The sequence below is a fragment of the Stegostoma tigrinum genome, chromosome 41 (genome assembly GCF_030684315.1).
Source record: "Stegostoma tigrinum isolate sSteTig4 chromosome 41, sSteTig4.hap1, whole genome shotgun sequence".
Taxonomy (NCBI): Eukaryota; Metazoa; Chordata; class Chondrichthyes; order Orectolobiformes; family Stegostomatidae; genus Stegostoma; species Stegostoma tigrinum.
Genome location: NC_081394.1, coordinates 1,987,610 through 2,014,307, shown reverse-complemented (window position 1 = coordinate 2,014,307; position 26,698 = coordinate 1,987,610). Strand labels below are relative to the sequence as shown.

The 26,698-nt window shown below is 46.5% G+C and overlaps 1 protein-coding gene across 12 annotated transcripts in view; it reads left to right on the top strand.

The window, feature by feature from the left end:
- The window catches only part of LOC125448410 (hepatic and glial cell adhesion molecule-like), a 69,816-nt gene that overhangs the window by 17,522 nt on the left and 25,596 nt on the right, over positions 1 to 26,698 (top strand). For 2 of the 12 annotated variants that reach the window (XM_048523715.2, XM_048523723.2), the window contains exon 1: positions 16,506 to 16,657. The exons of 7 other annotated variants lie outside the window; for them this stretch is intronic. The gene's annotated coding sequence lies outside the window, so the exon portion shown is untranslated. Of the gene's footprint in view, positions 1 to 16,505; positions 16,658 to 20,392; positions 20,674 to 22,761; positions 24,194 to 26,698 lie in introns of those variants that run through there. 3 more of the 12 variants (XM_059641398.1, XM_059641400.1, XM_048523724.2) reach the window with 3 other exon arrangements.

Here is a 26,698-nt window from a genome sequence, read left to right as displayed (position 1 = left end):
CGTGTGTGTGTGTGTGTGTGTGTGTGTGTGTGTGTGTGTGTGTGTGTGTGTGTGTGTGTGTGTGTGTGTGTGTGTGTGAGGGTATGACTATGACTGAGTGTGTGAGTGTGTGAGAGTATGAATATGAGTGAGTGTGTGTGTGAGAGAGAGTATGATGATGAGTGAGTGTGTGAGAGTGCGGCTATGAGTGAGTGTGTGTGAGTTTGTGAAAGTATGTCTATGAGTGAGTGTGAGTGTGTGAGCGTCTGAGAGTATGAGTATGCGTGAGTGTGTGTGAGAGTATGATGATGAGTGAGTGTGTGAGTGTGTGTGTGAATATGACTATGAGTGAGAGAGAGCGTGTGAGAGTATGGCTATGAGTGTGTGTGCGAGAATGGCTATGAGTGAGTGTGTGAGAGCATGACTATGAGAGAGTGAGAGTGGTGTGTGAAAGTACGGCTATGAGTGAGTGTGTGAGTGTGTGAGTATGACTACGGGTGAGTGTGTGAGTATGACTACGAGTGAGTGTGTGAGTATGAGAGTATGACTATGAGTGAGTGTGTGAGTGTGTGAGTATGACTACGAGTGAGTGTGTGAGTATGAGAGTATGACTATGAGTGAGTGTGTGAGTCTGTGTGAGTATGACTATGTGAGGGTGAGTGTGTGTGTCAGTGTGACTATGAGTGAATGTGGTGTGTGTGCGAGAGAAGAATGACTATGAGTGAGTGTGTGTGTGTGAGAGTATGACTATGAGTGAGTGTGTGAGGGTATGACTATGAGTGAGTGTGTGAGTGTGTGAGAGTATGGCTATGAGTGAGTGTGTGTGTGTGTGTGTGTGTGTGTGTGTGTGTGTGTGTGTGTGAGAGAGAGAGAGAGAGAGTATGACTATGAGTGAGTGAGTGAGTGTGTGAGAGTACGGCTATGAGTGAGTGTGTGAGTGTGTGAGTATGACTACGAGTGAGTGTGTGTGTGAGAGTATGGCTATGAATGAGTGTGTGAGAGTATGAATATGAGTGAGTGTGTGAGTGTGTGTGAGTATGACTATGAGTGAGGGTGAGTGTGTGTGTGAGTGTGACTATGAGTGAATGTGGCGTGTGTGCGAGAGAAGAATGACTATGAGTGAGTGTGTGTGTGTGAGAGTATGACGATGAATGAGTGAGAGTGAGTGTGTCAGAGTATGACTATGAATGAGGGTGAGTGTGTGTGTGAGTATGACTACAAGTGAGTCTGTGAGTGTGTGAGAGTATGGCTATGAGTGAGTGTGTGAGAGTATGAGAGTATGGCTATGAATGAGTGAGTGTGAGTTTGTGAGAGTATGACAATGAGTGTGTGTGTGTGAGAGAGAGAGTATGGCTATGAGTGAGTGTGTGAGAGCATGACTATGAGAGAGTGAGAGTGGTGTGTGAAAGTACAGCTATGAGTGAGTGTGTGAGTGTGTGAGTATGACTACGAGTGAGTGTGTGTGTGTGAGAGTATGGCTATGAATGAGTGTGTGAGAGTATGAATATGAGTGAGTGTGTGAGAGTATGAATATGAGTGAGTGTGTGAGTGTGTGTGAGTGTGTGTGAGTATGACTATGAGTGAGGGTGAGTGTGTGTGTGTGAGGGTATGACTATGAGTGAGTGTGTGAGATTATGGCTATGAGTGAGTGTGTGTGTGTGTGTGTGTGTGTGTGTGTGCGTGTGTGTGTGTGTGTGTGTGCGTGTGTGAGGGTATGACTATGAGTGAGTGTGTGAGGGTATGACTATGAGTGAGTGTGTGAGTGTGTGTGAGTATGACTATGAGTGAGGGTGAGTGTGTGTGTGAGTGTGACTATGAGTGAATATGGTGTGTGTGCGAGAGAAGAATGACTATGAGTGAGTGTGTGTGTGTGAGAGTATGACGATGAATGAGTGACAGTGAGTGTATGAGAGTATGACTATGAGTGAGTGTGAGAGTATGGCTATGAGTGAGTGTGTGTGTGTGTGTGTGAGAGTATGACTATAAGTGAGTGTGTGAGATTATGGCTATGAGTGAGTGTGTGAGTGTATGTGAGTATGTCTATGAGTGAGTGTGAGTGTGTGAGTGAGAGTATGAATATCAGTAAGTGTGTGAGTGTGTGAGAGTATGGCTATGTGTGAGTGTGTGTGTGTGTGAGGGTATGACTATGAGTGAGTGTGTGAATGTCTGAGAGTATGAGTATGCGTGAATGTGTGTGTGAGAGTATGATGATGAGTGAGTGTGTGAGTGTATGTGAATATGACTATGAGTGAGAGAGAGCGTGTGAGAGTATGGCTATGAGTGAGTGTGTGAGTGTGTGAGAGTATGAATATGAGTGAGTGTGTGAGTGTGTGTGAGTGTGTGAGAGTATGAATATGAGTGAGTGTGTGAGTGTGTATGAGTATGACGATGAGTGAGGGTGAGTGTGTGTGTGTGAGGGTATGACTATAAGTGAGTGTATAAGTGTGTGAGAGTATGGCTATGAGTGAGTGTGTGAGTGTATGTGAGTATGTCTATGAGTGAGTGTGTTGAGAGTATGGCTATGAGTGTGTGTGTGAGTGTGTGTGTGAGTATGACTATGAGTGAGGGTGAATGTGTGTGTGAGTGTGACTATGAGTGAATGTGGTGTGTGTGCGAGAGAAGAATGACTATGAGCGAGTGTGTGTGTGTGAGAGTATGACAATGAATGAGTGAGAGTGAGTGTGTGAGAGTATGACTATGAGTGAGTGTGTGAGTGTGTGAGAGTATGGCTATGAGTGAGTGTGTGTGTGTGAGAGAGTATGACTATGAGTGAGTGTGTGTGTGTGTGTGTGTGTGTGTGTGTGTGTGTGTGTGTGTGAGAGTATGACTATAAGTGAGTGTATGAGTGTGTGAGAGTATGGCTATGAGTGAGTGTGTGAGTGTATGTGAGTATGTCTATGAGTGAGTGTGAGTGTGTAAGTGCCCGAGAGTATGAGTATGAGTGAGTGTGTGAGAGTGTGAGAGTATGGCTATGAGTGAGTGCCCGTGTGTGTGTGAGAGTGTGACTATGAGTGAGTGTGTGAGAGTTGGACTATGAGTCAGTGAGTGTGTGTGTGAATGTGTGAGAGTATGAATATCAGTAAGTGTGTGAGTGTGTGAGAGTATGGCTATGTGTGCGTGTGTGCGTGTGAGGCTATGACTATAAGTGAGTGTGTGAATGTGTGAGAGTATGAATATGAGTGAGTGTGTGTGTGAGAGAGAGTATGATGATGAGTGAGTGTGTGAGAGTATGGCTATGAGTGAGTGTGTGTGAGTGTGTGAAAGTACGTCTATGAGTGAGTGTGAGTGTGTGAGTGAGAGTATGAATATCAGTAAGTGTGTGAGTGTGTGAGAGTATGGCTATGTGTGAGTGTGTGTGTGTGAGGGTATGACTATGAGTGAGTGTGTGAATGTCTGAGAGTATGAGTATGCGTGAGTGTGTGTGTGAGAGTATGATGATGAGTGAGTGTGTGAGTGTGTGTGAATATGACTATGAGTGAGAGAGAGCGTGTGAGAGTGTGGCTATGAGTGAGTGTGTAAGAGTATGGGTATGAGTGAGTGTGTGAGTATGAGAGTATGAATATGAGTGAGTGTGTGAGAGTATGGCTATGAGTGAGTGTGTGTGTGTGTGTGTGTGTGAGTGAGAGTATGACTATGAGTGAGTGTGTGAGTATGACTACGAGTGAGTGTGTGTGAGAGTATGGCTATGAGTGAGTGTGTAAGAGTATGAATATGAGTGAGTGTGTGAATGTGTGTGAGTATGACTATGAGTGAGGGTGAGTGTGTGTGTGAATGTGACTATGAGTGAATGTGGTGTGTGTGCGAGAGAAGAATGACTATGAGTGAGTGTGTGTGTGTGAGAGTATGACTATGAGTGAGGGTGAGTGTGTGTGAGTATGACTATGAGTGAGTGTGTGAGTGTGTGAGAGTATGGCTATGAGTGAGTGTGTGAGAGTATGACTATGAGTGAGTGTGTGAGTCTGTGTGAGTATGACTATGAGTGAGGGTGAGTGTGTGCGTGAGTGTGTCTATGAGTGAATGTGGTGTGTGTGCGAGAGAAGAATGACTATGAGTGAGAGTGTGTGTGTGTGTGTGTGTGTGTGTGTGTGTGTGTGTGTGTGTGTGTATGACTATGAGTGAGGGCGAGTGTGTGTGAGTGTGACTATGAGTGAATTTGGTGTGTGTGCGAGAGAAGAATGACTATGAGTGAGTGTGTGTGTGTGAGAGTATGACGATGAATGAGTGAGAGTGAGTGTGTGAGAGTATGACTATAAGTGAGTGTGTGAGAGAGTATGGCTATGAGCGAGTGTGTGAGAGCATGACTATGAGAGAGTGAGAGTGGTGTGTGAAAGTACAGCTATGAGTGAGTGTGTGAGTATGACTACTAGTGAGTGTGTGTGTGAGAGTATGGCTATGAGTGAGTGTGTGAGAGTATGACTATGAGTGAGTGAGTGTGTGTGTGAATGTGTGAGAGTATGAATATCAGTAAGTGTGTGAGTGTGTGAGAGTATGGCTATGTGTGTGTGTGTGTGTGTGTGTGTGTGTGTGTGTGTGTGCGTGTGAGGGTATGACTATGAGTCTGTGTGTGAATGTGTGAGAGTATGAATATGAGTGAGTGTGTGAGTGAGAGAGAGTATGATGATGAGTGAGTGTGTGAGAGTATGGCTATGAGTGAGTGTGTGTGAGTGTGTGAAAGTATGTCTATGAGTGAGTGTGAGTGTGTGAGTGAGAGTATGAATATCAGTAAGTGTGTGAGTGTGTGAGAGTATGGCTATGTGTGACTGTGTGTGTGTGTGTGAGGGTATGACTATGAGTGAGTGTGTGAATGTCTGAGAGTATGAGTATGCGTGAGTGTGTGTGTGAGAGTATGATGATGAGTGAGTGTGTGAGTGTGTGTGAATATGACTATGAGTGAGTGTGTAAGAGTATGGCTATGAGTGAGTGTGTGAGTATGAGAGTATGAATATGAGTGAGTGTGTGAGTGTGTGAGTATGACTATGAGTGAGTGTGTGAGTGTGTGAGAGTATGACTATGAGTGAGTGTGTGAGTGTGTGAGTATGACTACGCGTGAGTGTGTGAATGTGTGAGAGTATGGCTATGAGTGAGTGTGTGAGTGTGTGAGAGTATGGCTATGAGTGAGTGTGTAAGAGTATGGCTATGAGTGAGTGTGTGAGTATGAGAATATGAATATGAGTGAGTGTGTGAGTGTGTGAGTATGACTATGAGTGAGTGTGTGAGTGTGTGAGAGTATGGCTATGAGTGAGTGTGTGTGTCTGTGTGTGTGTGTGTGTGTGTGTGTGTGTGAGAGAGAGTATGACTATGAGTGAGTGTGTGAGTGTGTGAGTATGACTACGAGTGAGTGTGTGTGTGAGAGTATGGCTATGAGTGAGTGTGTGAGAGTATGAATATGAGTGAGTGTGTGAATGTGTGTGAGTATGACTATGAGTGAGGGTGAGTGTGTGTGTGAATGTGACTATGAGTGAATGTGGTGTGTGTGCGAGAGAAGAATGACTATGAGTGAGTGTGTGTGTGTGAGAGTATGACTATGAGTGAGGGTGAGTGTGTGTGTGAGTATGACTATGAGTGTGTGTGAGTGTGTGAGAGTATGGCTATGAGTGAGTGTGTGAGTCTGTGTGTGTATGACTATGAGTGAGGGTGAGTGTCTGTGAGTGTGACTATGAGTGAATGTGGTGTGTGTGCGAGAGAAGAATGACTATGAGTGAGTGTGTGTGTGTGTGTGTGTGTGTGTGTGTGTGTGTGTGTGTGTGTGTGTATGACTATGAGTGAGGGTGAGTGTCTGTGAGTGTGACTATGAGTGAATTTGGTGTGTGTGCGAGAGAAGAATGACTATGAGTGTGTGTGTGTGTGTGTGTGTGTGTGTGTGTGTGTGTGTGTGTGTGTATGACTATGAGTGAGGGTGAGTGTCTGTGAGTGTGACTATGAGTGAATTTGGTGAGTGTGCGAGAGAAGAATGACTATGAGTGAGTGTGTGTGTGTGAGAGTATGGCTATGAGTGAGTGTGTGAGTGTGTGAGTATGACTTTGAGTGAGTGTGTGAGTGTGTGAGAGTATGGCTATGAGTGATTTTGTGAGAGTATGACTATAAGTGAGTGTGTGAGTGTGTGAGAGTATGGCTATGAGTGAGTGTGTGAGAGTATGAGAGTATGGCTATGAATGAGTGAGTGTGAGTGTGTGAGAGTATGACTATAAGTGAGAGTGATTTTGTGAGAGTATGACTATAAGTGAGTGTGTGAATGTGTGAGAGTATGGCTATGAGTGAGTGTGTGAGTGTGTGAGAGTATGGCTATGAGTGAGTGTGAGAGAGAATGGCTATGAGTGAGTGTGTGTGAGTGTGTGAGACGATGTCTATGAGTGTGTGTGAGTGTCTGAGTATGACTATGAATGAGAGTGAGTGTGTGAGAGTATGGCTATGAGTGAGTGTGAGAGAGAATGCCAAAGAGAGAGTGTGTGAGTGTGTGAGATTATGACTATAAGTGAATGTGTGAGAATGTGTGAGTATGACTATGAGTGAGGGTGAGTGTGTGTGTGAATGTGACTATGAGTGAATGTGGTGTGTGTGCGAGAGAAGAATGACTATGAGTGAGTGTGTGTGTGTGAGAGTATGACTATGAGTGAGTGTGTGAGAGTGTGAGAGTATGGCTATGAGTGAGTGTGTGAGAGTATGACTATGAGTGAGTGTGTGAGTCTGTGTGAGTATGACTATGAGTGAGGGTGAGTGTGTGTGTGAGTGTGACTATGAGTGAATGTGGTGTGTGTGCAAGAGAAGAATGACTATGAGTGAGAGAGTGTGTGTGTGTGTGTGTGTGTGTGTGTGTGTGTGTGTGTGTGTGAGTATGACTATGAGTGAGGGTGAGTGTGTGTGTGAGTGTGACTGTGAGTGAATGTGGTGTGTGTGCGAGAGAAGAATGACTATGAGTGAGTGTGTGTGTGTGAGTGTATGACGATGAATGAGTGAGAGTGAGTGTGTGAGAGTATGATTATAAGTGAGTGTGTGAGAGAGTATGGCTATGAGTGAGTGTGTGAGAGCATGACTATGAGAGAGTGAGAGTGGTGTGTGAAAGTACAGCTAGGAGTGAGTGTGTGAGTATGACTACTAGTGAGTGTGTGTGTGAGAGTATGACTATGAGTGAGTGAGTGTGTGTGTGAATGTGTGAGAGTATGAATATCAGTAAGTGTGTGAGTGTGTGAGAGTATGGCTATGTGTGTGTGTGTGTGTGTGTGTGTGTGTGTGCGTGTGAGGGTTTGACTATGAGTGAGTGTGTGAATGTGTGAGAGTATGAATATGAGTGAGTGTGTGCGTGAGAGAGAGTATGATGATGTGAGTGTGTGAGAGTATGGCTATGAGTGAGTGTGTGTGAGTGTGTGAAAGTATGTCTATGAGTGAGTGTGAGTGTGTGAGTGAGAGTATGAATATCAGTAAGTGTGTGAGTGTGTGAGAGTATGGCTATGTGTGAGTGTGTGTGTGTGTGAGGGTATGACTATGAGTGAGTGTGTGAATGTCTGAGAGTATGAGTATGCGTGAGTGTGTGAGTGTGTGAGAGTATGGCTATGAGTGAGTGTGTGAGAGTATGACTATGAGTGAGTGTGTGAGTCTGTGTGAGTATGACTATGAGTGAGGGTGAGTGTGTGCGTGAGTGTGACTATGAGTGAATGTGGTGTGTGTGCGAGAGAAGAATGACTATGAGTGAGAGTGTGTGTGTGTGTGTGTGTGTGTGTGTGTGTGTGTGTGTGTATGACTATGAGTGAGGGCGAGTGTGTGTGAGTGTGACTATGAGTGAATTTGGTGTGTGTGCGAGAGAAGAATGACTATGAGTGAGTGTGTGTGTGTGAGAGTATGACGATGAATGAGTGAGAGTGAGTGTGTGAGAGTATGACTATAAGTGAGTGTGTGAGAGAGTATGGCTATGAGCGAGTGTGTGAGAGCATGACTATGAGAGAGTGAGAGTGGTGTGTGAAAGTACAGCTATGAGTGAGTGTGTGAGTATGACTACTAGTGAGTGTGTGTGTGAGAGTATGGCTATGAGTGAGTGTGTGAGAGTATGACTATGAGTGAGTGAGTGTGTGTGTGAATGTGTGAGAGTATGAATATCAGTAAGTGTGTGAGTGTGTGAGAGTATGGCTATGTGTGTGTGTGTGTGTGTGTGTGTGTGTGTGTGTGTGTGCGTGTGAGGGTATGACTATGAGTCTGTGTGTGAATGTGTGAGAGTATGAATATGAGTGAGTGTGTGAGTGAGAGAGAGTATGATGATGAGTGAGTGTGTGAGAGTACGGCTATGAGTGAGTGTGTGTGAGTGTGTGAAAGTATGTCTATGAGTGAGTGTGAGTGTGTGAGTGAGAGTATGAATATCAGTAAGTGTGTGAGTGTGTGAGAGTATGGCTATGTGTGACTGTGTGTGTGTGTGTGAGGGTATGACTATGAGTGAGTGTGTGAATGTCTGAGAGTATGAGTATGCGTGAGTGTGTGTGTGAGAGTATGATGATGAGTGAGTGTGTGAGTGTGTGTGAATATGACTATGAGTGAGTGTGTAAGAGTATGGCTATGAGTGAGTGTGTGAGTATGAGAGTATGAATATGAGTGAGTGTGTGAGTGTGTGAGTATGACTATGAGTGAGTGTGTGAGTGTGTGAGAGTATGACTATGAGTGAGTGTGTGAGTGTGTGAGTATGACTACGCGTGAGTGTGTGAATGTGTGAGAGTATGGCTATGAGTGAGTGTGTGAGTGTGTGAGAGTATGGCTATGAGTGAGTGTGTAAGAGTATGGCTATGAGTGAGTGTGTGAGTATGAGAATATGAATATGAGTGAGTGTGTGAGTGTGTGAGTATGACTATGAGTGAGTGTGTGAGTGTGTGAGAGTATGGCTATGAGTGAGTGTGTGTGTCTGTGTGTGTGTGTGTGTGTGTGTGTGTGTGAGAGAGAGTATGACTATGAGTGAGTGTGTGAGTGTGTGAGTATGACTACGAGTGAGTGTGTGTGTGAGAGTATGGCTATGAGTGAGTGTGTGAGAGTATGAATATGAGTGAGTGTGTGAATGTGTGTGAGTATGACTATGAGTGAGGGTGAGTGTGTGTGTGAATGTGACTATGAGTGAATGTGGTGTGTGTGCGAGAGAAGAATGACTATGAGTGAGTGTGTGTGTGTGAGAGTATGACTATGAGTGAGGGTGAGTGTGTGTGTGAGTATGACTATGAGTGTGTGTGAGTGTGTGAGAGTATGGCTATGAGTGAGTGTGTGAGTCTGTGTGTGTATGACTATGAGTGAGGGTGAGTGTCTGTGAGTGTGACTATGAGTGAATGTGGTGTGTGTGCGAGAGAAGAATGACTATGAGTGAGTGAGTGTGTGTGTGTGTGTGTGTGTGTGTGTGTGTGTGTGTGTGTGTGTGTGTGTATGACTATGAGTGAGGGTGAGTGTCTGTGAGTGTGACTATGAGTGAATTTGGTGTGTGTGCGAGAGAAGAATGACTATGAGTGTGTGTGTGTGTGTGTGTGTGTGTGTGTGTGTGTGTGTGTGTATGACTATGAGTGAGGGTGAGTGTCTGTGAGTGTGACTATGAGTGAATTTGGTGAGTGTGCGAGAGAAGAATGACTATGAGTGAGTGTGTGTGTGTGAGAGTATGGCTATGAGTGAGTGTGTGAGTGTGTGAGTATGACTTTGAGTGAGTGTGTGAGTGTGTGAGAGTATGGCTATGAGTGATTTTGTGAGAGTATGACTATAAGTGAGTGTGTGAGTGTGTGAGAGTATGGCTATGAGTGAGTGTGTGAGAGTATGAGAGTATGGCTATGAATGAGTGAGTGTGAGTGTGTGAGAGTATGACTATAAGTGAGAGTGATTTTGTGAGAGTATGACTATAAGTGAGTGTGTGAATGTGTGAGAGTATGGCTATGAGTGAGTGTGTGAGTGTGTGAGAGTATGGCTATGAGTGAGTGTGAGAGAGAATGGCTATGAGTGAGTGTGTGTGAGTGTGTGAGACGATGTCTATGAGTGTGTGTGAGTGTCTGAGTATGACTATGAATGAGAGTGAGTGTGTGAGAGTATGGCTATGAGTGAGTGTGAGAGAGAATGCCAAAGAGAGAGTGTGTGAGTGTGTGAGATTATGACTATAAGTGAATGTGTGAGAATGTGTGAGTATGACTATGAGTGAGGGTGAGTGTGTGTGTGAATGTGACTATGAGTGAATGTGGTGTGTGTGCGAGAGAAGAATGACTATGAGTGAGTGTGTGTGTGTGAGAGTATGACTATGAGTGAGTGTGTGAGAGTGTGAGAGTATGGCTATGAGTGAGTGTGTGAGAGTATGACTATGAGTGAGTGTGTGAGTCTGTGTGAGTATGACTATGAGTGAGGGTGAGTGTGTGTGTGAGTGTGACTATGAGTGAATGTGGTGTGTGTGCAAGAGAAGAATGACTATGAGTGAGAGAGTGTGTGTGTGTGTGTGTGAGTATGACTATGAGTGAGGGTGAGTGTGTGTGTGAGTGTGACTGTGAGTGAATGTGGTGTGTGTGCGAGAGAAGAATGACTATGAGTGAGTGTGTGTGTGTGAGTGTATGACGATGAATGAGTGAGAGTGAGTGTGTGAGAGTATGATTATAAGTGAGTGTGTGAGAGAGTATGGCTATGAGTGAGTGTGTGAGAGCATGACTATGAGAGAGTGAGAGTGGTGTGTGAAAGTACAGCTAGGAGTGAGTGTGTGAGTATGACTACTAGTGAGTGTGTGTGTGAGAGTATGACTATGAGTGAGTGAGTGTGTGTGTGAATGTGTGAGAGTATGAATATCAGTAAGTGTGTGAGTGTGTGAGAGTATGGCTATGTGTGTGTGTGTGTGTGTGTGTGTGTGTGTGCGTGTGAGGGTTTGACTATGAGTGAGTGTGTGAATGTGTGAGAGTATGAATATGAGTGAGTGTGTGCGTGAGAGAGAGTATGATGATGTGAGTGTGTGAGAGTATGGCTATGAGTGAGTGTGTGTGAGTGTGTGAAAGTATGTCTATGAGTGAGTGTGAGTGTGTGAGTGAGAGTATGAATATCAGTAAGTGTGTGAGTGTGTGAGAGTATGGCTATGTGTGAGTGTGTGTGTGTGTGAGGGTATGACTATGAGTGAGTGTGTGAATGTCTGAGAGTATGAGTATGCGTGAGTGTGTGTGTGAGAGTATGATGATGAGTGAGTGTGTGAGTGTGTGTGAATATGACTATGAGTGAGTGTGTAAGAGTATGGCTATGAGTGAGTGTGTGAGTATGAGAGTATGAATATGAGTGAGTGTGTGAGTGTGTGAGTATGACTATGAGTGAGTGTGTGAGTGTGTGAGAGTATGACTATGAGTGAGTGTGTGAGTGTGTGAGTATGACTACGCGTGAGTGTGTGAATGTGTGAGAGTATGGCTATGAGTGAGTGTGTGAGTGTGTGAGAGTATGGCTATGAGTGAGTGTGTAAGAGTATGGCTATGAGTGAGTGTGTGAGTATGAGAATATGAATATGAGTGAGTGTGTGAGTGTGTGAGTATGACTATGAGTGAGTGTGTGAGTGTGTGAGAGTATGGCTATGAGTGAGTGTGTGTGTCTGTGTGTGTGTGTGTGTGTGTGTGTGTGTGAGAGAGAGTATGACTATGAGTGAGTGTGTGAGTGTGTGAGTATGACTACGAGTGAGTGTGTGTGTGAGAGTATGGCTATGAGTGAGTGTGTGAGAGTATGAATATGAGTGAGTGTGTGAATGTGTGTGAGTATGACTATGAGTGAGGGTGAGTGTGTGTGTGAATGTGACTATGAGTGAATGTGGTGTGTGTGCGAGAGAAGAATGACTATGAGTGAGTGTGTGTGTGTGAGAGTATGACTATGAGTGAGGGTGAGTGTGTGTGTGAGTATGACTATGAGTGTGTGTGAGTGTGTGAGAGTATGGCTATGAGTGAGTGTGTGAGTCTGTGTGTGTATGACTATGAGTGAGGGTGAGTGTCTGTGAGTGTGACTATGAGTGAATGTGGTGTGTGTGCGAGAGAAGAATGACTATGAGTGAGTGAGTGTGTGTGTGTGTGTGTGTGTGTGTGTGTGTGTGTGTGTGTGTGTGTGTGTATGACTATGAGTGAGGGTGAGTGTCTGTGAGTGTGACTATGAGTGAATTTGGTGTGTGTGCGAGAGAAGAATGACTATGAGTGTGTGTGTGTGTGTGTGTGTGTGTGTGTGTGTGTGTGTGTGTGTGTATGACTATGAGTGAGGGTGAGTGTCTGTGAGTGTGACTATGAGTGAATTTGGTGAGTGTGCGAGAGAAGAATGACTATGAGTGAGTGTGTGTGTGTGAGAGTATGGCTATGAGTGAGTGTGTGAGTGTGTGAGTATGACTTTGAGTGAGTGTGTGAGTGTGTGAGAGTATGGCTATGAGTGATTTTGTGAGAGTATGACTATAAGTGAGTGTGTGAGTGTGTGAGAGTATGGCTATGAGTGAGTGTGTGAGAGTATGAGAGTATGGCTATGAATGAGTGAGTGTGAGTGTGTGAGAGTATGACTATAAGTGAGAGTGATTTTGTGAGAGTATGACTATAAGTGAGTGTGTGAATGTGTGAGAGTATGGCTATGAGTGAGTGTGTGAGTGTGTGAGAGTATGGCTATGAGTGAGTGTGAGAGAGAATGGCTATGAGTGAGTGTGTGTGAGTGTGTGAGACGATGTCTATGAGTGTGTGTGAGTGTCTGAGTATGACTATGAATGAGAGTGAGTGTGTGAGAGTATGGCTATGAGTGAGTGTGAGAGAGAATGCCAAAGAGAGAGTGTGTGAGTGTGTGAGATTATGACTATAAGTGAATGTGTGAGAATGTGTGAGTATGACTATGAGTGAGGGTGAGTGTGTGTGTGAATGTGACTATGAGTGAATGTGGTGTGTGTGCGAGAGAAGAATGACTATGAGTGAGTGTGTGTGTGTGAGAGTATGACTATGAGTGAGTGTGTGAGAGTGTGAGAGTATGGCTATGAGTGAGTGTGTGAGAGTATGACTATGAGTGAGTGTGTGAGTCTGTGTGAGTATGACTATGAGTGAGGGTGAGTGTGTGTGTGAGTGTGACTATGAGTGAATGTGGTGTGTGTGCAAGAGAAGAATGACTATGAGTGAGAGAGTGTGTGTGTGTGTGTGTGTGTGTGTGTGTGTGTGTGTGTGTGTGTGAGTATGACTATGAGTGAGGGTGAGTGTGTGTGTGAGTGTGACTGTGAGTGAATGTGGTGTGTGTGCGAGAGAAGAATGACTATGAGTGAGTGTGTGTGTGTGAGTGTATGACGATGAATGAGTGAGAGTGAGTGTGTGAGAGTATGATTATAAGTGAGTGTGTGAGAGAGTATGGCTATGAGTGAGTGTGTGAGAGCATGACTATGAGAGAGTGAGAGTGGTGTGTGAAAGTACAGCTAGGAGTGAGTGTGTGAGTATGACTACTAGTGAGTGTGTGTGTGAGAGTATGACTATGAGTGAGTGAGTGTGTGTGTGAATGTGTGAGAGTATGAATATCAGTAAGTGTGTGAGTGTGTGAGAGTATGGCTATGTGTGTGTGTGTGTGTGTGTGTGTGTGTGTGTGTGCGTGTGAGGGTTTGACTATGAGTGAGTGTGTGAATGTGTGAGAGTATGAATATGAGTGAGTGTGTGCGTGAGAGAGAGTATGATGATGTGAGTGTGTGAGAGTATGGCTATGAGTGAGTGTGTGTGAGTGTGTGAAAGTATGTCTATGAGTGAGTGTGAGTGTGTGAGTGAGAGTATGAATATCAGTAAGTGTGTGAGTGTGTGAGAGTATGGCTATGTGTGAGTGTGTGTGTGTGTGAGGGTATGACTATGAGTGAGTGTGTGAATGTCTGAGAGTATGAGTATGCGTGAGTGTGTGTGTGAGAGTATGATGATGAGTGAGTGTGTGAGTGTGTGTGAATATGACTATGAGTGAGAGAGAGCGTGTGAGAGTATGGCTATGAGTGAGTGTGTAAGAGTATGGCTATGAGTGAGTGTGTGAGTATGAGAGTATGAATATGAGTGAGTGTGTGAGTGTGTGAGTATGACTATGAGTGAGTGTGTGAGTGTGTGAGAGTATGGCTATGAGTGAGAGTGTGTGTGTGTGTGTGTGTGTGTGTGAGAGAGAGTATGACTATGAGTGAGTGTGTGAGTGTGTGAGTATGACTACGAGTGAGTGTGTGTGTGAGAGTATGGCTATGAGTGAGTGTGTGAGAGTATGAATATGAGTGAGTGTGTGAATGTGTGTGAGTATGACTATGAGTGAGGGTGAGTGTGTGTGTGAATGTGACTATGAGTGAATGTGGTGTGTGTGCGAGAGAAGAATGACTATGAGTGAGTGTGTGTGTGTGAGTATGACTATGAGTGAGGGTGAGTGTGTGTGTGAGTATGACTATGAGTGAGTGTGTGAGTGTGTGAGAGTATGGCTATGAGTGAGTGTGTGAGAGTATGACTATGAGTGAGTGTGTGAGTCTGTGTGAGTATGACTATGAGTGAGGGTGAGTGTGTGTGTGAGTGTGACTATGAGTGAATGTGGTGTGTGTGCGAGAGAAGAATGACTATGAGTGAGTGAGTGTGTGTGTGTGTGTGTGTGTGTGTGTGTATGACTATGAGTGAGGGTGAGTGTCTGTGAGTGTGACTATGAGTGAATTTGGTGTGTGTGCGAGAGAAGAATGACTATGAGTGAGTGTGTGTGTGTGAGAGTATGACTATAAGTGAGTGTGTGAGTGTGTGAGAGTATGGCTATGAGTGAGTGTGTGAGTGTGTGAGTATGACTAAAAGTGAGTGTGTGAGTGTGTGAGAGTATGGCTATGAGTGAGTGTGTGAGTGTGTGAGTATGACTAAAAGTGAGTGTGTGAGTGTGTGAGAGTATGGCTATGAGTGAGTGTGTGAGCGTATGAGAGTATGGCTATGAATGAGTGAGTGTGAGTGTGTGAGAGTATGACTATGAGTGAGAGTGATTTTGTGAGAGTATGACTATAAGTGAGTGTGTGAATGTGTGAGAGTATGGCTATGAGTGAGTGTGTGAGTGTGTGAGAGTATGGCTATGAGTGAGTGTGAGAGAGAATGGCTATGAGTGAGTGTGTGTGAGTGTGTGAGACGATGTCTATGAGTGTGTGTGAGTGTCTGAGTATGACTATGAATGAGAGTGAGTGTGTGAGAGTATGGCTATGAGTGAGTGTGAGAGAGAATGCCAAAGAGAGAGTGTGTGAGTGTGTGAGATTATGACTATAAGTGAATGTGTGAGTATGTGTGAATATGACTATGAGTGAGCGTGTGTGTGTAAGTATGACTATGAGTGTGTGTGTGAGAGAGAGCATGACAATGAGTGAGTGAGAATAAGTGTGTGAGAGTACGGCTGTGAGCGAGTGTGTGAGAGAATGGCTATGAGTGGCTCAAGACGGCAGCTCGCCCCCACCTTCCCAAGGGGATGGCAACTAGGGACGGGGCAATAAATAAATTAGGCACGGCCTATGATGGCAACTCCCCACAAATTAATTTTAAGGGAGGGAAGGTGGGCTGGTATTTGAGTGGCCATGAATTGGGGAGTGTGGATTTTCCAAGGGAACTAGGTGACCTCAGACACTAGTCAGTGAGAACGGCCAGGTTGACACAGGATGACATCAGACGCAAATGTTAAAATGTTCCTTGCAAAACTGCTGAATTCCTGAGGTGGGATGTCACCTTGCAGTGAATGCAGAGTCTTCAGGCATATGGAGTCTACTGTTGGTCCTCCTGCCTCAAACACAATTTTCCTGCCGTGAAGTGGAGGTTCACTAGACTGAAGAAAAAGTGTGGGGCTGGATGAACACAGCAGGCCAAGCAGCATCTCAGGAGCACAAAAGCTGGCGCTTCGGGCCTAGACCCTTCATCAGAAAAAGAGCCTGCTGTATTCATCCAGCTTCACACTTTGTTATCTTGGATTCTCCAACATCTGCAGTTCCCATTATCTCTGTTCACGAGACTGATATTGGGGATTGCAGACTGTCCTTGGAGAAGAGATTGTTTCGGACTGGCACCTCGCTCGTGTTTTCAGAGGAGGTGAGTGGATCTGATCGAGGCAGTTCTGAGTGAGCGAGGTGCAGGGAGGACATTCCTCCTGCTGGAGGAGTCTCTCACCGAATGTCTCAGCGGAGACCCATTTGGACTGAGATGTGGAAATATTCCTTGATACGATCTGGAATTTCGTCACACCAAAGGTAGTAGAAGCTGAGTCGATGAATATATTCGGGAAAGAGACTCTTAGACACCGGGTGGTGTGGAGCGGAAGCAGGAATGGGGGCGTACTTTTGAATGGGCTGATGGCCTACTTTTTATTCCCCCTCTTCCTCGCCTCCCTCCGTCACACATGAAGCTGCGAGTTGAGCTAAAAGGGCAGGGCAGGTAAACAAGATCACTGAGGTCCTCCAGGCAATGTTGTGTTCTGTGGTAGATAGGCACATTAATGAAGTAACTCTGCTTGTGATATCAAGCAGCTAGGTCCGCCCAAATGCCAGGGAGCTGTTATCAATTCACCCTTCGAATCTTATGACACCAGCTGGGCTTTATCTCTGGGTTTCGGTTCCCCCTGTACACAGCAGAGCCACATTCACCGATTTTCCAGCGAAACCAAAGAGATGTATTTAGTATTTCCCTCTTGCTGTGCCCATCACTCTTTTGTTGCCAGGTGTGCCAGGAAACTTTGGCAGGTCCCTTTTCTCGGAGTGACCTCTGAAACTCGTCCAGTGAGTACTTTCGAAGGTGGGGGCTTAATGCTCGGCCAGGGCTTTTGTGGAGAGAGACAGAGGGCAACAGAGCGAATGTCTCGAGCCTGGTGTGCCTCACTCATTCACTGCAGAATTACCATGAGACTAAAAGGGAGGGAGCGCCCCGTATCTGAGGAAGGATGCGCTGCCCTGGGAGCAGGTTCAGGAGAGCAATCCCAGGGATAGAGGGAATTTCCACATGAGGAGTTGTTGGGGATTCTGGGTCTGCGCTCACAGAATCCTCACAGCACGGAAGCAGGCCATTCAGCCCATCCCGACAGTCCCACCAACCCCCCCGCCCCTACCGTGGTCCCTGTAACCCTGCATTTCCCATGGCTATCCCAGGGCGCTACAGGCCGGTTTCCCCACAGCCAATTCACCCTGACCAGCACTCTCTTGGGCTGTGGAAGGAAACCCACGCAGACATGGGGAGAATGTTCAAACTGCGCGGAGACAGTCGCCCAAAGGTGGGATCAAACCCGGGTCCCTGGCACCGTGAGGCAGCAGTGCTAACCACTGAGCCACTGTGCTGCGCCATCCCACCCCCCCCCCCCAATCAAAGCATGAGGGGAGACAATCTGAATGAAACTTATGGAATACTGAGGGGCCTGGATGGAGCGCACATGGAGAAGATGGCTCCACCAGTGGGATAGGCTGGGACCCGAGGGCACTTATGGGGTGAAGGTTTGGCGGAACATTGTGGGCCGAAGGGCCTGCACTGTTCTATGTTCCGTCACGATGACCTTTCAGAAATGTTTGAGATGCTGTGAGAGTGTGATAATTACAATACAGTTGCAACCTCTCCTTTGTTACCCCCTTTCTCAGCCCCAGGGAACCCCGGGGCCAATGGGCGCTACATGAATGCAGGATGTTTAGTGTTGGAGTTTGTCAGTGTGGGCCCTTTTTCTGAACAAGGGCTCAGGGCCCCAGGCAGGTGAAGGTGTGGCCACAGTTGGTGGATCTCTGGCCTCTGGACCTCCAACTTCAAGCGAATGGTCTCCAGAAAGAGTTTCAAATTCTACCAATGGGTGAACGCTCAGTTCAATAGAAAGCAGGAATGAAAATTCCATATGCCCAGGGGCGGAAAAACCCATCTGTTTCACCAGTGTTCTTTAGGGAAGGAAACCTGCCAACCTCACCCAGTCTGGACTACATGTGACACCAGACCCATCACACAACAAGGTACCCTCTGAAATGGACTGAGGCAGGAAGACTTAAAAACGGATATGGACCTCCCTGCCTGGGCCCAGCATTTATTGCCCCATCGCTAGTTGCCCCCTTTGAGAGGGTGGGGGTGAGCTGCCTTCTTGAGCTGCTGCAGTCCATGTGCTGTGGGTTGACCCACAATGGCCCTGAGGGAGGGAATTCCAAGATTTTGACCCAGCAACACTGAAGGAACAGGGATATATTTCCCAAATCAGGATGGTGAGGGGCTCGGAGGGGAACTTGCAGGGGGTGGTGTTCCCATGGACCTGCTGCCCCTTGTCCTTCCCGATGGAAGTGGCCTTGGGTTTGGAAGGTGCTGCCTGAAGGGCCTTGGTGAGGTTCTGCAGAGCATCTTGTAGATGGTACACACTGCTGCGGCTGAGCGTCGGTTGGGGGGGAGGGAGTGGGATGTTTGTGGATGTGGGGCCAATCGAGCGGGGGCTGCTCTGTCCTGGATGGTGTCGAGCTTCTTGAGTGTTGTTGGAGCTGCCCCCATCCAGGGCAAGTGGGGAGTATTCCATCCCACTCCTGACTTGTGCCTCGTCAATGGTGGGACAGGCTTTGGGGGGAGTCAGGACAGGAGTTACTCGCTGCAGGATTCCCAACCTCTGGCCTGCTCCGGTAGCCGCTGGGTTTATGTGGTGGGTCCCAGTTGAGATTCTGGTCAATGGTAACGCCCAGGATGTTGATAGTGGGGGGATTCAGTGATGGGAACGCCATTGAATGTCAAGGGGTTAGATTGTCTCTTGTTGGTGATGGTCAGACCCTGGCATTTGTGTGGCACGAATGTCACTTCCCACTTGTCAGCCGAAGCCTGGATCTTTCTCCATTTGAACACAAACTGCTTCAGTATCTGAAGAGTCACAAATCGTGATGAACATTGAGAAATCAGCACTCACGTCTTATGATGGGGGGAGGTCATTGATGAAGCAGCTTAAAATAGTTGGACCTTATTCTCATGAAATTGTGTGAGTCAGATGTAGGCCCGGATTGAGTAATAACAGCAAGGAAATGGCACAAGTGGACTTGTTGGGTTTTTATGATAATCTCATGGCTTTACAGTTGTTTAAAGAGAGTTTCAGAATCGTATTGCACTGCATAGAGAGTTGCAGCTCCCAGTGGGTATTGAGCTGCTCTGCTCTGAAGCAATCATTGAGCTCACTGTGTCAGTGCGGTGTGACGTAGGCACCACACCAGGCCAGCTTCACACTTCGTGTGTGTGTGTGTGTGTGTGTGTGTGTGTGTGTGTATACAAGTGTGTGTGTGTACATGTGTGTGTATGAGTGTGTGTACAAGTGTGTGTGTATGTGTGTGTGTACAAGTGTGTGTACGTGTGTGTGTACATGTGTGTGTGTTGTGCATGTGAGTGTGTGTGTGTGTGTGTGTGTGTGTCTGTGTCTGTGTATACAAGTGTGTGTGTGTACATGTGTGTGTATGAGTGTGTGTACAAGTGTGTGTGTATGTGTGTACAAGTGTGTGTACGTGTGTGTGTACATGTGTGTGTGTTGTGCATGTGAGTGTGTGTGTGTGTGTGTGTGCCTGTGTGTGTATATATACACGTGTGGGTGTGTACAAGTGTACGTGTGTGTGTGTATGTGTGTACAAGTGTGTGTATGTGTACGTGTGTGCGTGTGTGTATGTCTGTGAGTGTGTGTGTGAATATATATATATATATACATACACACACACACTCACAGACATACACACGCGCACACACGTACACATACACACACTTGTACACACATACATATATATATCTGTGTGTGTGCAAGTGTGTGTGTATATGTACGTGTGTGTGAGTGTGTGTTGTTGTGCATGTAAGTGTGAGTGTGTGTGTGCCTGTGTACATATATATATGTGTGCGCGCGTGTGCATGTGTGTGTGTGTATGTGTGTGTACAAGTGTGTGTGTGTGTACGTGTGTGTGAGTGTGTGTGTGTGTGTTGTGCATGTGACTGTGTGTGTGTGCCTGTGTGTGTACATATATGTGTGTGCACATATGTGTGTGTGTGTGTGTGTGTGTGTGCGCGTGTGTGTGTGTGTGTGTGTGAGCGTGTGCACGTGTGTGTATGTACCTGTATGAGCGTACACATATGTTTACATTTGTAAGCGTGTCGACTTTATGTTGCTCATCATGGAATCAACAACACTATCACTGAGGGAGACCGTTCATCCCATTAGTTCTGGGCTATCTCCTCCAAATAGCCATCCGGTAATTTACCCTCTCCATCAAAATTGGAATCGGATAAAAGCTGGAATTGAGATGCTGACTGCAGGGAGATCGATGTAACTGCTCTCCCTGTATCACTCACCTCCTTTTGGAGAGATCAGATGTCTGTATGTGGCCTGGCTTCCATGTGACTCCAAACCCATAGTAACTCTTAAACAAGTGAAGGAGCGCAGAAGGGCAGGAAACTTGGGGATTACAGCCAATGAAAAGACAGCAAGCTAACAACAGCCACAGTCAATAGGCTTCAAAAAAAAAAGCAATTATAATTTTCACCAACAGGCACCGTGCTGAGATTGGCACCCCTTCGCTCAGGTTCACCAACAGCTTCACATTTGGGTTCGGAGAAGCGACAACGCCTCTTCCCCCGGCCTTTTGAGGTCTCAAAACCCCCTCCCCACCCCACCGAGTCCCTTTCACTTCGAAACATGGAGGTCGCTCGAGTGCCAGTCATTCATCTGAATGGACTTCCAGGCTTCAGCGTCAAAGCACCACCGAAAGTGATACTCAGGATGGGGAACCAGGAATTTACGGCAAAACTGCAGAGGGAAACAAAATCAAAAGTGATATTGCGCTGCGAGACACTATGGGAAACCCGTGGACTTATGATTATCAAAATCCCCATGTGAGGGATTCCACATCAGCGCTGAGTGCTTTGGGCCCAGTACCTAAGGAAGGATGCTCTAGCCTTGGAAGGGAGCCCAGAGAAGGCTCACAAGAAAGAACCCAGGGATGAAGTGTTGAAGACTCTGATGCAGTGAGGGAGGATCTGATTGAAGCCTCCAGAAATACTGAGAGGATAGAGTAGACATGGAAAAGATGTTTCCAGTTGGGTCAATGAGCTGAGGAGGGGCAGATACAGTTAAATTTGGATAAATGTGAGGATATTACATTTTGGTGAAACAAACAAGGGCAGGACTTATACAGTTAATAACAGGGCCCTGGGTAGTGTTATAGAGCAGAGGGACCTAGGAGCTCAGGTACATAATTCTTTGAAGTTTGTGTCACACATAGACGGGGGTGGGGGGGGGGTGTAAGAAGGCATTTAGCACTCTTACCTTCATCGCTCAGACCTTTGAGTGTAGGAGTTGGGGTCGTCATGTTGAGGTTGTACAGGACATGGGCGAGGCCTTTTCTGGAGCACGGTGCCCAGCTCTGGTCTCCCAGTTACAGGAAGGACATTATTAAACTGGAGAGGGTTCGGGAGAGATTTACCGGGATGTTGCCGGGTGTGGAAGGTTTGAGCTACAGGGAGAGGCTGGAGAGGCTGGGACTGTTTTCACTGGAGTGTAGGAGGTTGAGAGGTAACCTTATAGAGGTTTATAAAATTATGAGGGGCATGGATAGGGTGAATATCCGGTGTATTTTCCCCAGGGTGGGGGAGCTCAAGACTAGGGGACACATTTTTAAGGTGAGAGGAGAAAAATTTTGAAAGAAATGACGGACATTTTTATTTGCTCGAAGAATGGTTCATGTGTAGGATGAACGTCCAAAGGAAGCAGTGGGAGTGGGTACAGTTACAGAGTTTAAAACACATTTGGATAAGTACAAGAACAGGAAAGGTTTGGAGGGAAAAGGGCCAGGAGCAGGCAGGTGGGACTGGTTTAATTTGGGATTGGTGTCAGTTTGGACTGGTTGGGCCGAAGGGTCTGTTTCTGTGCTGTCGGGCTCTATGACTTCATGTGAACAAGAGACTGGGACCCGAGGGCACAGCCTCAGAGTGAAGGGACTCCCCTTTAAAGCTGAGATGGGGGAGAAATTTCTTCAGCTGGGGTGGGGGGAGGGGGGGTGAATCTGTGGAACCCATTGCTAGGAGCTGGGGAAGGCAAGGCCGTTGAGTGTGTTTAAGACAGAGATAGATAGGTACCTGATTAGTGAGGGGATGGAGGGTTATGGGGAGAAGGCTGGAGAATGGGGCTGAGAAACATGTCAGCTGTGATCGAATGGTGGAACAGGCAAATGATGGGCCGAGCAGCCTAATTCTGTTCCAACACGATGGTCTTCCAGATGCTGAAGGCTGTAATGCATGGAATATTCACTCATTCACTGATGGCCTGATGGTATTATCACTGGTCGATCTAGTAAACCTCAATAATGTTCTGGGAAACTGGGTTCAAATCCCCCCCCCAGCAGATAGTGGAATAGGAACCCTTCCTTATCCATGTCATAATCCAAATGTCTTTTAAATGCTGCAGCTGTCCCCACACCCACCACTTCCTCAGGAAGTTCATTCCACACACGGACCACCCTCTGAGCCGCCCCTCTTTAAATCTCCCTCCCCTCACCTTTAAAAATGACGCTTCTGAAGTTGAAATCCCCCACCCTTGGGAAAAGGTCTTCGCTATTCACCCTATCTATGCTCCACATTTTATGAACTTTGGTAAGGTCACCCCTCAACCTCCTATGTTCCAGAAAAAGAAGTCCCAGCCTATTTTCAGAACTCAGGCTCTCTATTCCTGTCAACGTCTTTGTTAGTCTTACAGAAAGCCCTCTCCACTTTAATAGCTTCCTTCCTATAACTGGGCGACCAAAACAGCGCACAGTACCCCAGAAGGTGCCTGACCAATGTCCTGTACAATGTCCTAAGAATGTTAGATGGAGAACAGTGTAGCGGGAGCTTCCTGTCAGTGTGTCCCATTGGAATGTGAGCTTCCTGTCAGTGTGTCCCATTGGATGGCGAGCTTCCTGTCAGTGTGTCCCATTGGAATGTGAGCTTCCTGTCAGTGTGTCCCTTTGGAATGTGAGCTTCCTGTCAGTGTGTCCCATTGGAATGTGAGCTTCCTGTCAGTGTGTCCCATTGGATGGCGAGCTTCCTGTCAGTGTGTCCCATTGGAATGTAAGCTTCCTGTCAGTGTGTCCCTTTGGAATGTGCGCTTCCTGTCAGTGTGTCCCATTGGAATGTGAGCTTCCTGTCAGCGTGTCCCATTGGAATGTGAGCTTCCTGTCAGTGTGTCCCATTGGAATGTGAGCTTCCTGTCAGTGTGTCACGATTCAGTATCAGTGTGTTCTAACTTGTAACTCGCTGAGTTAAAAACTGCACTTCCCAGCAACTCTTCATTCTCAATGAGCCCAGATAGACAGGCAGGAAGATAGATGGATAGATAGATAGATAGATAGATGGATGGATGGACTAAATGGATAGATGGACTAGATAGATAGATAAACAGATGGGCTAGATAGACAGATGGATCAATACATAGATAGATAGATAGATGGATGGATAATACATAGATAGATAGATAGATGGATGGATGGATCGATACGTAGATAGATAGACTACATAAATAGAGAATGCACTTACTGAAAAGTTCTCACAGGGTCAGGGGCTACACAGTGTGTCCCATTGGTGCACAAAAGTGAAGTGTCCACAGTTGACAGGATGGATAGCAAGAAGCTTTTTCCCAGAGTGGGGGACTCAATTACTAGGGGTCATGAGTTCAAAGTGAGAGGAGGAAAGTTTAAGGGTGATATGCGTGGAAAGTTCTTTACACAGAGGGTGGTGGGTGCCTGGAACGCGTTGCCAGCGGAGGTGGTAGACGCAGACACAATAGCGTCTTTTAAGATATATCTGGACAGGTACATGGATGGGCGGGGAGCAAATGGACACAGACCCTTAGAAAATAGAAATCAGGTTTAGTCAGAGGATCTGGATTGGCGCAGGCTTGGAGGGCTGAAGGGCCTGTTCCTGTGCTGTAATTTTCTTTGTTCTTTGCTCTTGACAATGTGGCCACAGAGAATCAAAGAAATGAATTATCCCAGTGCAGAATCACGATTATGTTAGGGTACAAATCGCGACAGCACATTGCAGAATGTAAGCCGTTCACTTCTGTTCACCACTTCCAGGGGGGAAAACGCATCAGATCGGAAGCTCCAAGCTGACCCCCAGAGTGGTGTGGGGGTGCTTATATCAAAATTCATTCCTGTGCAACACCCAGAAACAACATCAACACAACATCAACCCTCTGGGACAATGGGCCAACTGATCCTATCTTGTTAAACTCCCAAATTAATTTTCAGCACTGAAATAAAGCTCTCCTTCCCCTTGCATTCCATAGGAAAAGCCAGCAATTATATGTTGTCAGGGTGAGTTCATCCACTTCTCAGTCATTTGTATACTATTTGTGTAGTTCTTTTCTTTTTGTTGGTCACATAGAGACAGATTAGTCTAGAGCCAAGATAATAAAATGTGAGGCTGGATGAACACAGCAGGCCAAGCAGCATCTCAGGAGCACAAAAGCTGACGTTTCGGGCCTAGACTCTGATGAAGGGTCTAGGCCCGAAACGTCAGCTTTTGTGCTCCTGAGATGCTGCTTGGCCTGCTGTGTTCATCCAGCCTCACATTTTATTATCTTGGAATTCTCCAGCATCTGCAGTTCCCATTATCTCTTAGTCTAGAGCCATATTTGTCTGTAAGGCACTCCCAAATGCTGCTACTGTGTTTCCAACATTCACAAACATCCCATGATTTGGTGACGACAACAACACGCTATACTCTAAGCTGCAGTCTAACTAACATTATACACCGTCCTGCCTCACAGTCCTTACTCTTGTATTCAGTGCCTCAAATGATAAAGATATGTCCTCAGCATCAATCTTTCTGCTGCGTTCAATGGTGTTTGGGCATTGGTCTCTGCTGTTTTGTGAGTTCTCCCATGAAATGGGAGATTCTGAGGCAACTCAGTTAGTTTTTTTCTTGTCCTGAACCAACTGAGAATGTAAGCTCAGAGCACTCAATGAGTCGTGGAGCTGTACACCATAGAAACAGACCCTTCGGTCCAACCCGTCCGTGCTGACCCAGATCTTCTAAATTAATCTAGTCCCATTCGCCAGCATTTGGCCCATATTCCTCTAAACCCTTCCTATCCATGACCCCATCCAGTTGCCTTTTAAATGCTGTAACTGTGCCAGCCCCCACCACTTCCTCTGGCAGCTCATTCCATACACGCACCACCCTCTGTGTGAAAAAGTTACCCCTCAGATCCCTTTTAAATCTTTCCCCTCTCACCTTAAACCTGTGTCCCTCTAGTTTTGGACTCCCCTACCCTGGGGGAAAAGACCTTGTCTATTCACCCTGTCCATGCCCCTCATGATTTTATAAACCTCTATAAGGTCACCCCTCAGCCCCCGACACTCCAGGGAAAATAGCCCCAACCTATTCAGCCCCTCCCTGTAGCTCAAACTCTTCAACCCTGGCAACATCCTTGTAAATCTTTTCTGAACCCTTTCAAGTTTCACAACATCCTTCCTGTAGCAGGGAGACCGGGATTGAACACAGTATTCCAAAAGTGGCCCTAACCAATGTCCTGTACAGCCCTAACATGACCCTCCCAACTCCCTGTACTCAACGCACTGACCAATAAAGGCGAGCGTACCGAACACCTTCCTCATCGCCCTGTCTACCGGCGACTCCACTTTCAAGGAACTATGAACTTTGACCTCCTCACCTGTGCAGATTTGGAGCCATTGGGCCACATTGATTTTTATAATAATTCATGAGACAGGTTATTGCTGTCTGGGACAAGCATTTATTGCCCTATCCCGAGTTGGTTCCCCTTGACAAGGTGGAGGCGAGCCGCCTTCTTGAACTGCCGCAGTCCATGTGCAGTAGGGTAGACCCACAATGCTCCTCAGGGAGGGAATTCCAGGATTTTAACCCAGCCACACTGAAGGAACCTCGATTCCCGCTGATTCCAGTTTTGCCAGGGCTCCTTGATGCCACACTTGGTCGAATGCAACCATGATATCAAGGGCTGTCACTCTCACCCTCACCCTCTGGGATTCAGCTCTTTTGTCCATGTTTGAACCGAGGCTGTAATGGGGTCAGGAGCTGAGTGGCCCTGGCAGAACCCAAACTGGGTGTCCTGAGCAGGTCATTGCTGAGCAGGTGCTGTTCGATAGCTCTGTTGACTTTCCTTCCAACTGGGTCAGATTCATCCTGCTATTTGCTGACAGAACGTCGCTGGGATATGTTTCCACAAGGTTGGGTTCAGGCCAGAGTTGACTTATCCCAAGAAATGACAGACCGTCTAACTCCTGAACTTTCTGCTACAGGAAGGATGTTATTAAACTAGAAAGCAATACAGATTGGCAAGGATGTTGCCAGGGTCAGAGGGTTTGAGCTACAGGGAGAGGCTGGGGCTATTTTCCCTGGAGCGTCGGGGGCTGAGGGGTGACCTTATAGAGATTTATAAATCCATGAGGGGCATGGATAGGGTGAATAGACAAGGTATTTTCCCCCCAGGGTAGGGGAGTCCAAAACTAAAGGCCCATAGGTTTATGGTGAGAGGGGAAAGGTTTAAGGGGTAACATTTTCACACAGAGGGTGGTGCATGTATGGAATGAGCTGCCAGAGGAAGTGGTGGGGGCTGGTACAGTTACAGCATTTAAAAGGCAACTGGATGGGGACATGGATAGGGGACATGGATAGGAAGGGTTTAGAGGGATATGGGACAAAAGCTGGCAGCTGGGGCAAGGTTAATTTAGGATATCTGGTCAGCATGGACATGTTGGATGGAAGAGACTGTTTCTGTGCGAATGACATAGAGTGAGTCAAAGCTCAGCAGCTGGAATTTATTGACGTCATCGATC